Source organism: Tupaia chinensis, unplaced genomic scaffold (assembly GCF_000334495.1).
Source record: "Tupaia chinensis unplaced genomic scaffold, TupChi_1.0 Scaffold144806_1, whole genome shotgun sequence".
Taxonomy (NCBI): Eukaryota; Metazoa; Chordata; class Mammalia; order Scandentia; family Tupaiidae; genus Tupaia; species Tupaia belangeri.
The window spans coordinates 635,602-649,466 of NW_006204667.1; the positions used below are offsets into that span (position 1 = coordinate 635,602).

The 13,865-nt window shown below is 39.4% G+C and overlaps 1 long non-coding RNA gene across 1 annotated transcript in view; it reads right to left on the bottom strand.

Annotated features, from left to right (window-relative positions):
* Positions 1-2,094: 2,094 nt before the first annotated feature.
* LOC102477727 (uncharacterized) overlaps positions 2,095-13,865 on the bottom strand; it is a 23,195-nt gene continuing 11,424 nt past the window's right edge. Inside the window, exons 3-4 of the long non-coding RNA XR_337225.1 lie at positions 2,855-3,037; positions 2,095-2,171 (exon numbers count right to left, since the gene is read on the bottom strand). This is a non-coding gene — a long non-coding RNA (uncharacterized LOC102477727). The remainder of the gene's footprint in view (positions 2,172-2,854; positions 3,038-13,865) is intronic.

Genomic DNA, 13,865 nt, shown 5'->3' on the forward strand with positions numbered 1-13,865 from the left:
ATGGCCACGCCGCAATCCCTTCTCCTCCATTCTCCTCTCGGGATCTTGGGCACGCACGCACACATGCCCGGCGTGAGTTTTAAGCCACCGGGTCCGGGACGCGAACCACGGTCGACTATGTGGGAGTCCAGCGACATAGCCATTACACTAACTGCTGGTTCCCAGGAAAATAAATGTTGACATCAGAGCTAACACAAACCATTAATTGGTGAGATATCTCTTGGATGATTTGAAATGGGAATTTATTTCGCTGAGTCATTGATGTACCTCTCTGTGGTCAGCCAAGTTCACGAGTGACTAATCAAACTCCTCTTTCTTAAAAAGGACCCAAGTGCCAAGAGTCACTTCCACTTTGATCTAGGTCGAACCATATCCTTCATCTAAAACTGCCTTCCCTTTAACTAACAGGATGACAGCCAGCAAGGCGTGAACATGAGCTGGGCCTTTCTGGCTGTGAATTTGCTGCCGGCAAGTTTCTGAGAATTTCCATCAATTTTGTCATGTTGTTGGAACATGCTCTGTCTCGTTTCCCCATTGCCATGACTTGTCATTTTAAAAATTAGTGTCTAATCTGCATATATCATGAAACTCATTAGAAAGAAAAATGGGATTCCTGTACCAGCTGGCAATAGATAGAGCACGACATTATTTCAAAGCGTTATTTACCAAAGTTGGGCAAATTTGGTTCATTAAGACATATGTAAACTCAAAAGCCCTCCTGCAGACATTCTTTGATGTGGGCTTTGTTGGAAAACAATCCGTAAAATTGTGACTCATGTAATATAGGTTACCTGTATGTCACCTCTGAGCATTCTTTATGAAGACTATAAAACAATCTCTCTCCCCTCTAAAACAAACAGGATTGCTCTCATCTTAGCACAACCTCGGTTTCCCTTTTCACTCGGCGGCCTTTTATCTGCCTTCAGAGTCCTCCGACACTCCTTCCACTGGGACAAGACTCCTCTGAAGACCCCTTTCCTGAGTCTAGGACTCAGCTTCAATAACAGTTGTTGCCGGGAATCCTCACACTTACTCTTCAATGTTATCCCGTTTGAAGTTAAAAATGTTTGGAGTCAGCAGGTGGCATGGTGGTTAAACCACTGGACTCCCGCGTGGCCACCCACGGTTCAAGTGCTGGATGTGGTGGCTGGCTTTTTTGTTTTCCCTCTTTCTCTTTCTGGTCAATTAAATAATAATAATGTGAATAAAATGAAATAAATCATTCTTTTTAAAAAGGGAAGTAAAAATGTCTGCTTTGGTCACTAGATTTCGTATTTCTCAAAAGGATAGTGTCATCGTAGGTAGTGAATGAATGCAGTCTGAATGAATTACGAGTAAGTAGTCAAAGATACTGTAGAGATGACTGTAGATAGCAGTATTATGAGTCAGCTAGACAATGTTAGCAACCTTCCTTTTTTTTTTTAAGTGTCTACATAGAAAAATTTATTAGGAACCATAAGGAAGTTTATATGATTTTCAACAAATTTTGAATTTGTAATCCTTATCTTCTTTCCAAGGCCCTAAATATGATAGGGACCTATCACCTTAGTAGTGTTTATATTTGAATTTAGGCCTGAAAACAATAATGAAATGTAGAATTGCAAAAATAAAAGAAGAACCTTTTTTTAATTTATTTATTTATTTATTTATTTATTTCTTCTTTTTTTTTTTTTTTTTTTTTTTTTTTCCGGGAGAGGTTTTTTTTCTTATTGGGCACATGCGCTCGCCAGAAAGACAGAGAGAGACAGAGAGATAGAAAGCGAGAAATCACCCCCCAGAGGGGATGGCCACGCCGCAATCCCTTCTCCTCCATTCTCCTCTCCCGGCATGAGTTTGAAGCCACCAGGTCTGGGACGCGAACCACAGTTGACTACGTGGGAGTCCAACGACATAGCCATTACGCTAACTGCTGGCTCCCAAAAGAAGGACCTTTTGTGAGAAGCAAAGATTTCAAAATGCTAGCATTTACTTCGAGAATGTTAAAAATGATTTTTAAAGAAAATATCTCTCAACCATATGTTCAATAACATCATATGAAATTTTTAATTTCTCTCCCATAGCAGGATGAAGTTTCACAAGTCTGACATGCTTGCTACTGAAGTAGGACTATCTTGAAATATATTGAAGTCTATTTATAATCTTTTTCATAGAGAATGATAGGGATGACCACTCTGAAAAAAAAAAAGAAAGAAAGAAATAGAAAATAGGTTAAAAAGGAATGAAAAGGATTTCTATTAAAGACAAGGGAAGACTGATTCAAGTCTCAAACTCTAAGGGAGATTCTAGATTGTTTCCCTCTTTGAGACATGTTTAACGTTAGAATTTCCACTTGATGTTTTTTTAATCTAATAGAGGCCTCCTCTCTGGTGAAATTCTCCGTCATGTTACATATTTTCCTGAAGATATTAATCTTATAGTACCATCTATGCCTGATTATTCGTATATCTAAGACATCTATAAATCTATTTTTACCATTTGTTTTCTAAGTCTTGTTCTTTGGTACACATGACAGTTTTGTATTAAGGAATTAATATTATATATGAAACGTGCACCAAATGCAAAGGAAACTTAATGGAAGCCCTGGAAAATAGTATCTTCCTTTATACAGAGCTTACCCTACCCCAGAGCATCAGGTGAAGTGAAGGGGCACTTTATTATAATCTAATCTGGACTGAGCTAACTTGGCTGCATGACAGGTTTTGTAAGGCTCAGTCTCTGGTTTGCCTTCATTTTTAGGCTGTGTCTATTTAGAGATTTCAACTGATGATCTAGAGTGCATACTAAGACCCCTCCTCCTTGTCAGGTCATGATCTCCAAGTATTTTTCCTTTGCCAAAAATGTCATTCATCTTAACCTCTCACTCTTTATAGCCTAAGAACTCAGCCAATGCCACAGTGAGAAGACGATTGAGTGCTGGTTTTCCATTTATAACTCATTCTCTCCAGGCCCTTCAAGTCCTGGCTGCTTGAGTTGTCCTCCGATTCCTTGGCAACTCTCTGGTCCTTCAAACAGAATTTGTGGGTGTTTTCTTGTTCAACTAAGAGGTAAATCAAAACAAGGAAATTATAAATAACTGGGAAGGAGCAACAGGATAGCATTGATATAGAGAAGTGACAATATATAAGTCAATGAACATTCAATATAGAACTAAAATTGAACTGTGGAAATTATGATTACAGAAGAAAGCATGGCCTTAGCAGTGCAATAATAAAACTAAAACAATGATTGAGAGTAAAGGGAGAGAAGGTCTAAGAAGGTAGCAAAAAGGAGCCAGATATGAAGCTGACAGGTGGTGTGGTGATTGAGGCACTGGACTCCCACATGGCCTACCACGGTTCAAGGCCCAGACCTGGCAGCTTGCTTTCTATCTCACTCTGTCTTTCTCTGGTGAGTACATGTGTCCTGTGGCAAATAAAAGATAATAAATAAAGTTAAATGATTTTTTTTTAAAGGAGCCAGAGGGTCCAGTGGATGGTCTAATGCTTACGTCGCTGGACTCTCACGTAGTCGAACACAGTTTGAATCTCAGACCCGGCGGCTTAAAACTCATGCTAGGTACATGTGCATGCATGCCTAAAATCCTGAGAAAAGATTTGAGGAGAAGAGACTGCAGCATGGATATCCTTCCCAGGGGTTGATTTCTCACTTTCTGTCTCTCTGTCTCTTTCTGTCTCTCTGGCGAGCTCATGTACCCTATAGCAAAAATCTCTCAAAAAGAAAAGAAAAAAGGAAGAAAAGCATGCTGGGCATCTATGCATGCATGCCCAAAAGTCTGGGAAGAGAATGGAGGAGAGGTGATTGTGGTGTGGCCATCTTTCCTGGGGGGCAAGCGCACACACCGTATGGCAAAATCTTTTTTTTTTTTTTTTAAAAAAAAAAAAGAGCCAAATAGCAACAGTGGCACCTCAGCGATGCAGTGCTGTGGCAGGCTGGACGCATGTTCTAAGTGTGGGGTTGGATCCCCGGGTCAACCTGGAGAGATGTCGGGCATGCATGTGAGCATCCAGACCCCAGCAGGTAGACGGCTGTGAAGAGGGCATTGTGTCTCGGTGGGTTCCAGTCAAGGGTGCAGTCTCTCTCTCTCTCTCTCCACTGTCTTTCACATGTGTGTGTGTGAACAAACTCTGTCATTTTAAATAAAGAGAGAGAGGGGACAGCAGGTGGCATGGTGGATAAGGGTGTTAGACTCCCACATGGCCGACGGCGGTTCGAGTCCTGGACTGGGAGGCCTGCATTCTCTCTCTCTCTCTCTCCCTCTCCCTATCATTCTGTGGTCAAATTAAAATAAATATATAAATGGATAAATATAGTTAAATAAAATAAGCTTTTAAAAAAAAATAGAAGAAGAAGAAAGAAAGAAAGGGGGAGAGACAAATAATCGCTTAGTATTAACCCAATGCCCTGCAATGGTGGACCCACATGGGAGGGTTCTGGGTTCGTGACCCCGAGTCTCCCTGTGCATACTGGGCACAAACACTTGTGATCATTCATGCCTGAGACTGGCTGAGGCTAGGGAAGGATCATGGCATGAAGACCCATTTGTGTGTGTCTCACTCACTCTTTTCTCTCTCTTTCTTTTTCTCTTATGAAATAAGAAAGAGAAAGAAAAAAGGTCTAAGAAGGTAGCAAAAAGGAGCCAGATATGAAGCTGACAGGTGGTGTGGTGATTGAGGCACTGGACTCCCACATGGCCTACCACGGTTCAAGGCCCAGACCTGGCAGCTTGCTTTCTATCTCACTCTGTCTTTCTCTGGTGAGTACATGTGTCCTGTGGCAAATAAAAGATAATAAATAAAGTTAAATGATTTTTTTTTAAAGGAGCCAGAGGGTCCAGTGGATGGTCTAATGCTTACGTCGCTGGACTCTCACGTAGTCGAACACAGTTTGAATCTCAGACCCGGCGGCTTAAAACTCATGCTAGGTACATGTGCATGCATGCCTAAAATCCTGAGAAAAGATTTGAGGAGAAGAGACTGCAGCATGGATATCCTTCCCAGGGGTTGATTTCTCACTTTCTGTCTCTCTGTCTCTTTCTGTCTCTCTGGCGAGCTCATGTACCCTATAGCAAAAATCTCTCAAAAAGAAAAGAAAAAAGGAAGAAAAGCATGCTGGGCATCTATGCATGCATGCCCAAAAGTCTGGGAAGAGAATGGAGGAGAGGTGATTGTGGTGTGGCCATCTTTCCTGGGGGGCAAGCGCACACACCGTATGGCAAAATCTTTTTTTTTTTTTTTTAAAAAAAAAAGAGCCAAATAGCAACAGTGGCACCTCAGCGATGCAGTGCTGTGGCAGGCTGGACGCATGTTCTAAGTGTGGGGTTGGATCCCCGGGTCAACCTGGAGAGATGTCGGGCATGCATGTGAGCATCCAGACCCCAGCAGGTAGACGGCTGTGAAGAGGGCATTGTGTCTCGGTGGGTTCCAGTCAAGGGTGCAGTCTCTCTCTCTCTCTCTCCACTGTCTTTCACATGTGTGTGTGTGAACAAACTCTGTCATTTTAAATAAAGAGAGAGAGGGGACAGCAGGTGGCATGGTGGATAAGGGTGTTAGACTCCCACATGGCCGACGGCGGTTCGAGTCCTGGGCTGGGAGGCCTGCAGTCTCTCTCTCTCTCTCTCCCTCTCCCTATCATTCTGTGGTCAAATTAAAATAAATATATAAATGGATAAATATAGTTAAATAAAATAAGCTTTTAAAAAAAAATAGAAGAAGAAGAAAGAAAGAAAGGGGGAGAGACAAATAATCGCTTAGTATTAACCCAATGCCCTGCAATGGTGGACCCACATGGGAGGGTTCTGGGTTCGTGACCCCGAGTCTCCCTGTGCATACTGGGCACAAACACTTGTGATCATTCATGCCTGAGACTGGCTGAGGCTAGGGAAGGATCATGGCATGAAGACCCATTTGTGTGTGTCTCACTCACTCTTTTCTCTCTCTTTCTTTTTCTCTTATGAAATAAGAAAGAGAAAGAAAAAAGTGCTAATTTCTTCACATTTCATAACACATAATCAACTTTTGTTGACTAAATTTGAAATATGAAGTTTGAGGAAAATGACTCTAATTCCTCAATTACATAATCTTGTATCTTAACACGAGAGAGATGTTTAATAGTTCTACACTATAATTTGCAATGGCAAAGAAAATGGAGTTCATCGATTTCGTTGATATCATTCTAGTTTTACTCTTTAAACTGAATCCCATATGGCTGGCTGCAGTTCAAGTCTTGGACCCAGCTTCAGAAACATACCAGGTATATGTGTGTGTGCCCAGAGTCCCAAGAGGAGAATGGAAGAGAAGGGATTGTGGCGTGCCTATCTACCCCTCAAGGTAGGGGGGGGGAGGGTGATTTCTCATTTTCTCTCTATCTCACTTTCTCTCTCTTTCTGGCAAGCATGAGTACCCTATAACAAAATAATAATAATATTTTAAAATATCTATAAAATTGCATTTTAGTATAATTAGTTGGGCCTGTTCATTTGTTTCTCTCTATTCAACTTTCTATTAGATGTGTTCCCAAGGAGATTCATGGAATGATGATCATGTCATGGTATCAACAGTTATTTCCGAGTAGTGAACATTTAGGTCCCCCCTCTTTGTTTTTTTGCATTGTTTTACTAGCTCTCTTTCTTCTAAAGCATGTGTTTTATTTTCCTATTTGCTGCAATGGAAACTTGTCCTTTCCTGTCCTGAAGTATTATGAACAGTATAAATTATGAACAGAAAGCTCTCCCCGGAGACCGTAAGTTCCCCTGAAGCTCAAGGATTTCTGTCTCATTCCTTCTTCTAGCACCAACTGCTAGCACAGATGTGGCCCATACATAAGAGGTACAGTGCTCTGAAGAAATACTAATTACCGAGCACGAATTTTGTTCTTATACTTTATGTATTTGAAACTCAAAACCTATGAAATAGGATTGACTATTATCCTCACTTATGTCTGAGGAGGAACTGGGCCTCAGAGAAATTAAGGGATTATAAAAGATCATGCATCTAATGCATGTAAAAATAGAAACATGACCCAAATTTTCTACCTCTGAAGCCCCCTTACTCTACAGCCTTGCTCTATCCATTTCAGCACAACTGACCCTCCACTTGCTTTCACTCTTTCAGTTGCCCTAAAAAAATACCTTCGTCAAGCCTATTTCCTTGTAGCTTTGGCTACTATAGATACATTGGTAAGGACCACTCATCTCCTCGTCTTCCTTCAGTACTTCATTTCACTGTCTCTCAATACCTTACAAAAACATATCGACAACAGAAAATACAAATTAAATTGAAGTCATGATTTCAGAAAATGGCATTCTGTGTGGGTGCATGGCCCTACACTTGGGGATGTAAAGACATTACAAATTATAAAGCTAAGAATAGGCAACAGAATGCAATGTCCCAAATTTAATTTAATCTCTGAATTTACTTGAATGTATTTAACTGTAATTTTTTTAAGAATTTTTTTTTTTTTGGCTTTAGGACGTGTGCTCACTTGGGGTATGGGGGGAGAGAGAGAGAGAGAGGGAGAAAGACAGAAACAGTAGGAGGAAAAGTGAGAAATGACCCCCCCCAAGGAGGGGTTGGCCACACTGCAATCCCTTCTCCTCCTGGGATTTTGGGCAGGCATACACAGGCACCGACTATGATTTTTAAGCCACTGGATCTGGGACTCAAACTGCAGTTGACCATGTGGGAGTCCAGCAATGTAACCACTACACCATCTACTGGTTCCTGAACTATAGTTTGTTTTTTAACAAAATCATCTTATGTCACCACTTGAAGAGCATCAAATACATGTACAAAACCCTAAAACCACTGTGATGAGGTGACCCCCCAAAGTCTGACTTTTCCATCTGAATCAACTCAGGACACTAGCTACCTTTTTCTGTCTCAAGATTTAGGTACCATTCAAAGTGGCCCTCCCTCTTTGTAACATAGTGGTTCTGGCTCTTGAATTCAATTACTTTTTTCTTTCCTTTCCCAACTAAAGAACTTTTGTTCTCAACAAGACCTTGTGTCTAAGCTCACTGCCTTTGGTATAGAACTTCCCACTGGATATCTGCCTCTCCAATCTTTGTGCAAAGCATGGTTCTGTTTTTCCTTTGCTCCTGCTGCTGTGGTTTCAATCAGAATGCTCTACACCCACCTCCAGCTCTCAGAATGCCGGGCTGGGAAAACATAACCATCTCTGTTGACCAACTCATCACCCTTTTCCTGGAAGCAGCACAAAATGCAGAGGAATAGTACAATTTCTTCTTTCTTTTTCTTTTCTTTTTTTTTTTGGGGGGGGGGGGGGGGTCCTTGCTCTAGGGGCTGTGCGCCTCCCAGAAAGACAGAGACAGAGAGACAGAAAGCAAGAAATCACCCCCCAGGGGGTATGGCCACGTCGCAACCCCTTCTCCTCCATTCTCCTCTTGGGATCATGGGCACGTATAGACACATGCCGGGGGTGAGTAAAAGCCACTGGGTCTAGGACTTGATCCAAGGTTGGCTACATAGGAGTCCAGTAACACAGCCATTATGCCAACTACTGGTCCCAAATAGTACAGATTTTAAAGAATAAGATTTAGAAGGAAATATTTCTCAAATATTAACAGAAGTTAACTCTAGGTCCTACATGAATGTGTATACTCTATTTTTTTTTTTATTCAGAACTATACAAAGAGCCTCTAAATAAAATGATAGAAAGTCATTCTATAGAAGTAACAAGCATTAGAAAGTTTGTAGGACAAGGGAAACTGAAGATTTTCAGTTCCAACTTCTCAATCCAGATGCAAAAAAGGTAGTCAGGAAAGGCAAATCACAGGCTCTATCAGAAGCCATCTATAGCCAAGCTGTGTCCTGCCTCTTTCAGGGACTAGGACAACTGAAGATTTTCTGCTCCAACTTCTCCCTCCATGCCCCACAAGGTAGCCAGATAGGGCAATCTTTGTCTCCTCTCTGTATCTTTCTCTGTAAATATTCTTTTTAATTTTCTTAAAAAGTGATTTTTCTTGCCTCTATGACCTCTCCTTTATCTTGTTAATTTTATTTTTCTTCCCCTCCACATAGGACAGGTAAATCACAGGCCCTATCATAAATCATCTACATCTGAGCTGTGTCCTACCCCTTTCACACAATGCTTGTGTGCTATGCAGTTTTCATTTTTACTTAAAAAAATTCTTTCCCTTTTTTCCCTTTTTTTTGCCTTTTTTCCCCCCAGTGTTTCCTTTTCCTTTTTCTTTTACCTTACTTTCTGACTTTGCTGCTCAGCCTCCACATACTGAGTGTCTAGACAGGCCTAGGTGCACAGTAGCCAAACATCTGAACAGACGGCAGGGTGTGCAGCAGGGAGAAGGACGAAGCTGCAGAGAGAGTATGGTTCATCTCCTCCTGCACACCTCTCAATTCTTGGGTGAAATTCTGATTTGGCCCAGGTGCACCTATTCTCTAGGAAATGGGAGTCCTTTGTAATATCCAGTTCCAACGACCAAAGTGCAGGTTGTTTGGTGAGCATCAGGGAAACAGAACAACAGAGAGATTGTGGATCACCTCCTCCCACACACCGCTAAACACAGATTTAACTCCAAGAAATTAGGAAGAAACATATAATTCACCAGATGACCAGAAACCACCACAGAGGCACAAGAAATATAAGAAAGCAAGAGAAAATATCTCTCCCCCAAGGGAAAATAACAACCCCTCATCATCCACAGATAGTACAATGGAACTTGTGGAAAAGTCAAATAAAGAAATCAGAATATTCATAGTGACAAAACTAATCAAGATACAAGAGAAGAGAGACAACGAACGCCAGAAGATACAAGAGAAAAGAGACAATGAGTTCCAGGAGATGAAGAAGTCATTCCATGATTTGAAAAAAGAGATACATACCATAAAAAAAAGTATCAAATGACACCATTAGAATGAAGGCTATAATACAGGAAATCAAAACCTCACTCAAAAGTATTAAAAACAGACTAGAGCAAAGAAGATTGAATCTCAGATGTAGAAGACAAAACTTCTGATCTAGAAAAAATTACCAAAAAGACAGAAAATAACCTCTCCAAAATGAGAATAATATACAAGAAATACTAGATACCATTAAACACCCAAACATCTAGATAATCAGTATCCCAGAAGGTAAAGAAACTAATAAGAGCATTGATAATCTATTCCATGAAATCCTAGAAGAAAACTTTCTAAACCTAGAGGACAAAGGACCCCAAATAAAATCTACCCAAGATCTTCTCCAAGACACATCATAGCCAGATTGTCCAAAATGAAATACCAAAAAAGATACTAAAATTGGCAAGAGAGAAACATCAAGTTACTTACAAGGATATCCCATCAGGCTAACATTGGACCTCTCATCAGAAACAATGCAAGCAAGGAAAGAAAAGGAAAATATATTCAAAGTATTAAATGAAAAACAATTTCAACCAAGAATACTATACCCAGCAAGGTTATCCTTCATGTGCGAAGAAAAGATGAAAACATTCTCATATAAATAAAACCTGAAAGAATTTACCAACATCACACAAGCTCTTCAAGAAGTTCTGAAGGGAGTGCTACACCAGGAATACTAATATCAGACAGATTGAAATAAGAGAACAAAAAACAACCCAGAAAATGACCAACCTAATGGTAAGAACAAGTTCAGACAGTTATAACACTGAATGTTAACTTCCAGAATTTAAACAGAAAGATCAGACCACTGTAACAGTGCGAATTCAATGGAAGAGATGATAATTACATGAGACTGAACTGGAGAAATAGAATTTTATGACTTTGGGCTAAAGATTACCAATTTTATCCTGTACTTTGTTTTCCAGATTTAAGGTTTTTTGTCTTGTTTTTGAGCTGTTGATAGGTTCAGCAATTTGTTCATTTTTTTTTTAATTGAAACTTAAACTTTTCTCCCTTCCTGACCCCTCTGGATCAGGAAAATATTTGTGAGTATTCTTATTTTGGGGCAGAATGGTTATTTGCATGAGTTCAATAATATCTGTTGTCTTGCATCAGAAATTGGAAATACTGGTAATTACCAGGGCTTTGACTGTAATGCCATGTCTTTGACTGTAATGCCATGTCTAAAGATATGACCAGAAAGCTAAGGAACTAAAGTAATTCTCAAGAAAGTCAACAGGGGAACCAGCAGTTAGCGTAATGGCTGGGCTCCCATGTAGTCGACCGCGGTTCGTGTCCCGGACCTAGTGGCTTCGAACTCATGCCAGGTGCATGTGTGTGGGTGCCCAAGATCCCAAAAGGAGAATGGAAGAGAAGGGATTGCGGCGTGACCATCCCCCCGGAGGGTGATTTCTCGCTTTCTGTCTCTATGTCTCCCTCTGCCTGGAGAGTGCACGCGCCCTATAGCAAAAACTTCTCAAAAAAAAAAAAAAAAAGAAAGCCAACATATGCTCTTGGAAAGACTGCCTGGTATCATAAACAATTCTGTCTGGCAAGTAAGTAAAGAATGTCACTTCCTGACAGGCTCCCAAAATTTTAAGTACAAGTACTTAAAGGCACAATCAATTCGTGAGTTCCTGTCTTGTCTCAGTAGCCTTGGGAGGCTCTTTGAAGAATCTGATCTGAAGTTTCTTATAAGGTTCCAGCAAAGAAAAGGAAATCAATTAGTATTCTTATGGGACTTTGTGCAAACAACAGACCAAATTAAGACTAAACTTTTTTTTTTTTTTCTTACAAATAGGTTAGTTTATGCCTCTCTTTGGTAAAAGGGGGAATGGAGAGAGAAGAAAATGTTTCTGAAGAAAATTACGGTGTACTTGTTACTAGAGTTTAGCTCTGTTTTTTGAGTTTTTAGTATCTACCTACTGTTTAAACAGAATCCTAACGTTTTTTCATGGCTTTAAGTCTTAATCAAATTATTCTTAACTTTTTAAATTTTGATTTATTAAAGTTAAAATTGCTTTTCTTAAAATTAAAGAAAAATACATGTAAAAAAAAACCCTACTTAATGAACCCAGTAAACAATATAGCCTCAGATAGGTGCTACCTTATAGTATGTTCATTCTATTCACTGAGTTTTATGCCTAAAGTCAGATATGTGTTCATAGATATGTTTATAACAGCTGTATTTGCTATTGAAAGTATCTAGATTAATTAAGATTTTTTGTGAATCAATAAAATGTGGGAAAAAAAGAAAAATACCAAAATAAAATAAATAAAGAACTATTTTCATAAAAAAGAATACTGTCATATAAGTCAAATAAAACAAGTTTTCTTTTTTGAATTATCAAAGAAAACTATATGATAATGTCTTTGAACTGATAGGCAGTATATTTGTGATGGTAAAAGTCATTTGGTATGATTTAATGATACACAGTGAATGAAATAAACAATACAATTTATTTTAAAAAGCTAGCTTGACTATATTAATATTGATGAAGAAGATTTCAAGACAGAGTATTACTAGAAAGAGAGAGGAAGTATTTCACAGTGATAATATCTCACTGAGATTCTAATATCAATATATCATGACATATAAATTAAGTATATATGTCCCTAATAACAGAGATTTAAACTACATGAAGCAAATGATAACAGAACAGATAAACAAATGATAACAAAATAAGACAGAAAAATCTACAAATACTTGCTGCAGATTTAAAAATTATTTTATAGGTGAATTGATAAGGTAAGAAAAATCAGAGCTGTGGGAGATATAAAGTATTTAAACACCATCAACCGACTTAACATTGATATAGAAAACTCTATCCAACAACATTCTTTTCAATGCACATAGAAGACTCACTGAGTTAAAACATACACTGGTACCAGCAGGTGGTATAGTGGTTACAACGCTGGACTCCCACATGGTCAACCACGGCTTAAGTCCTGGACCAGAAAGATTAAAAATCATGCCAGGAGTGAGTGCACAGCATGCCCCAAATCCCAGTATGAAAATGGAGAAGGAACTGTGGTGTGGCTACCCTTGAGGGGTGACTTCTCACTTTGCCTGTCACTGTCTCCTGTTTCTCTCCAGCTAGCACATATGTTCTATAGCAAAAACCTTAATTTAAAAAATTTAAAACATACAGACACACAGGACATGAAAAGTCAAACATGCATCAACTTTGAAAACTTGAAGACTTTTACATTTTTTTAGAGAGAGAGATTTTTGCTATAGGGCACATGTACTCTCCAGAGAGATGGAGAGACAGAAAACATGAAATCACCCCCAGGGGGATGGCTACACAACAATCCCTTTCCCCCATTCTCCTCTCAGGATTTTGGGGCACGCATACGCACACGCCAGGGGTTGATTTTTAAGCTGCTGGGTCTAGGAATCAAACCACAGTCAACTATGTGGGAGTCCAGTAACATAACCATTACGCCATCTGCTGGTCCCCCAAAACTTGAAGACTTCGAATTCTGATAATAACTAAAGTAAATTAAAAACTGATAGCAATATGATTTCTAAAAAAGCGCCAAATATTTGGAAATTAAGCAATATTTTTTTAATTTTTTTTATTTAAATTTATTTGTTTACGTTCATTCACTGTACATCATTACAGCAAACAAAATGAGATTTTCCATCCAGAGTACACTGTATATTGTCTCAATCAAGCACATCAACAAACATGTTATTGTCAACAAATAATTTTCCATTTCTTGTTTCCTGTATGTTTTGCTCCCGCCCCCCACCCCCCATCCTTGATTACCTGTCTCTTACCCTCAGCCATCTCCCACTCTCTTCCCACACTGTCTCTGGTATCTATGTTTACTTTCTATACTGTTTCCCCCCCCATTTTTTATTGAATTATTAAAGATCTTAATTAATCTAAATGTTTTCATAGCAAACACAGCTGATATATACATTTCCATGAACACAAGTCTAACTTTAGGCATCCTATACAAGTAGCACCTAGCTGGGGC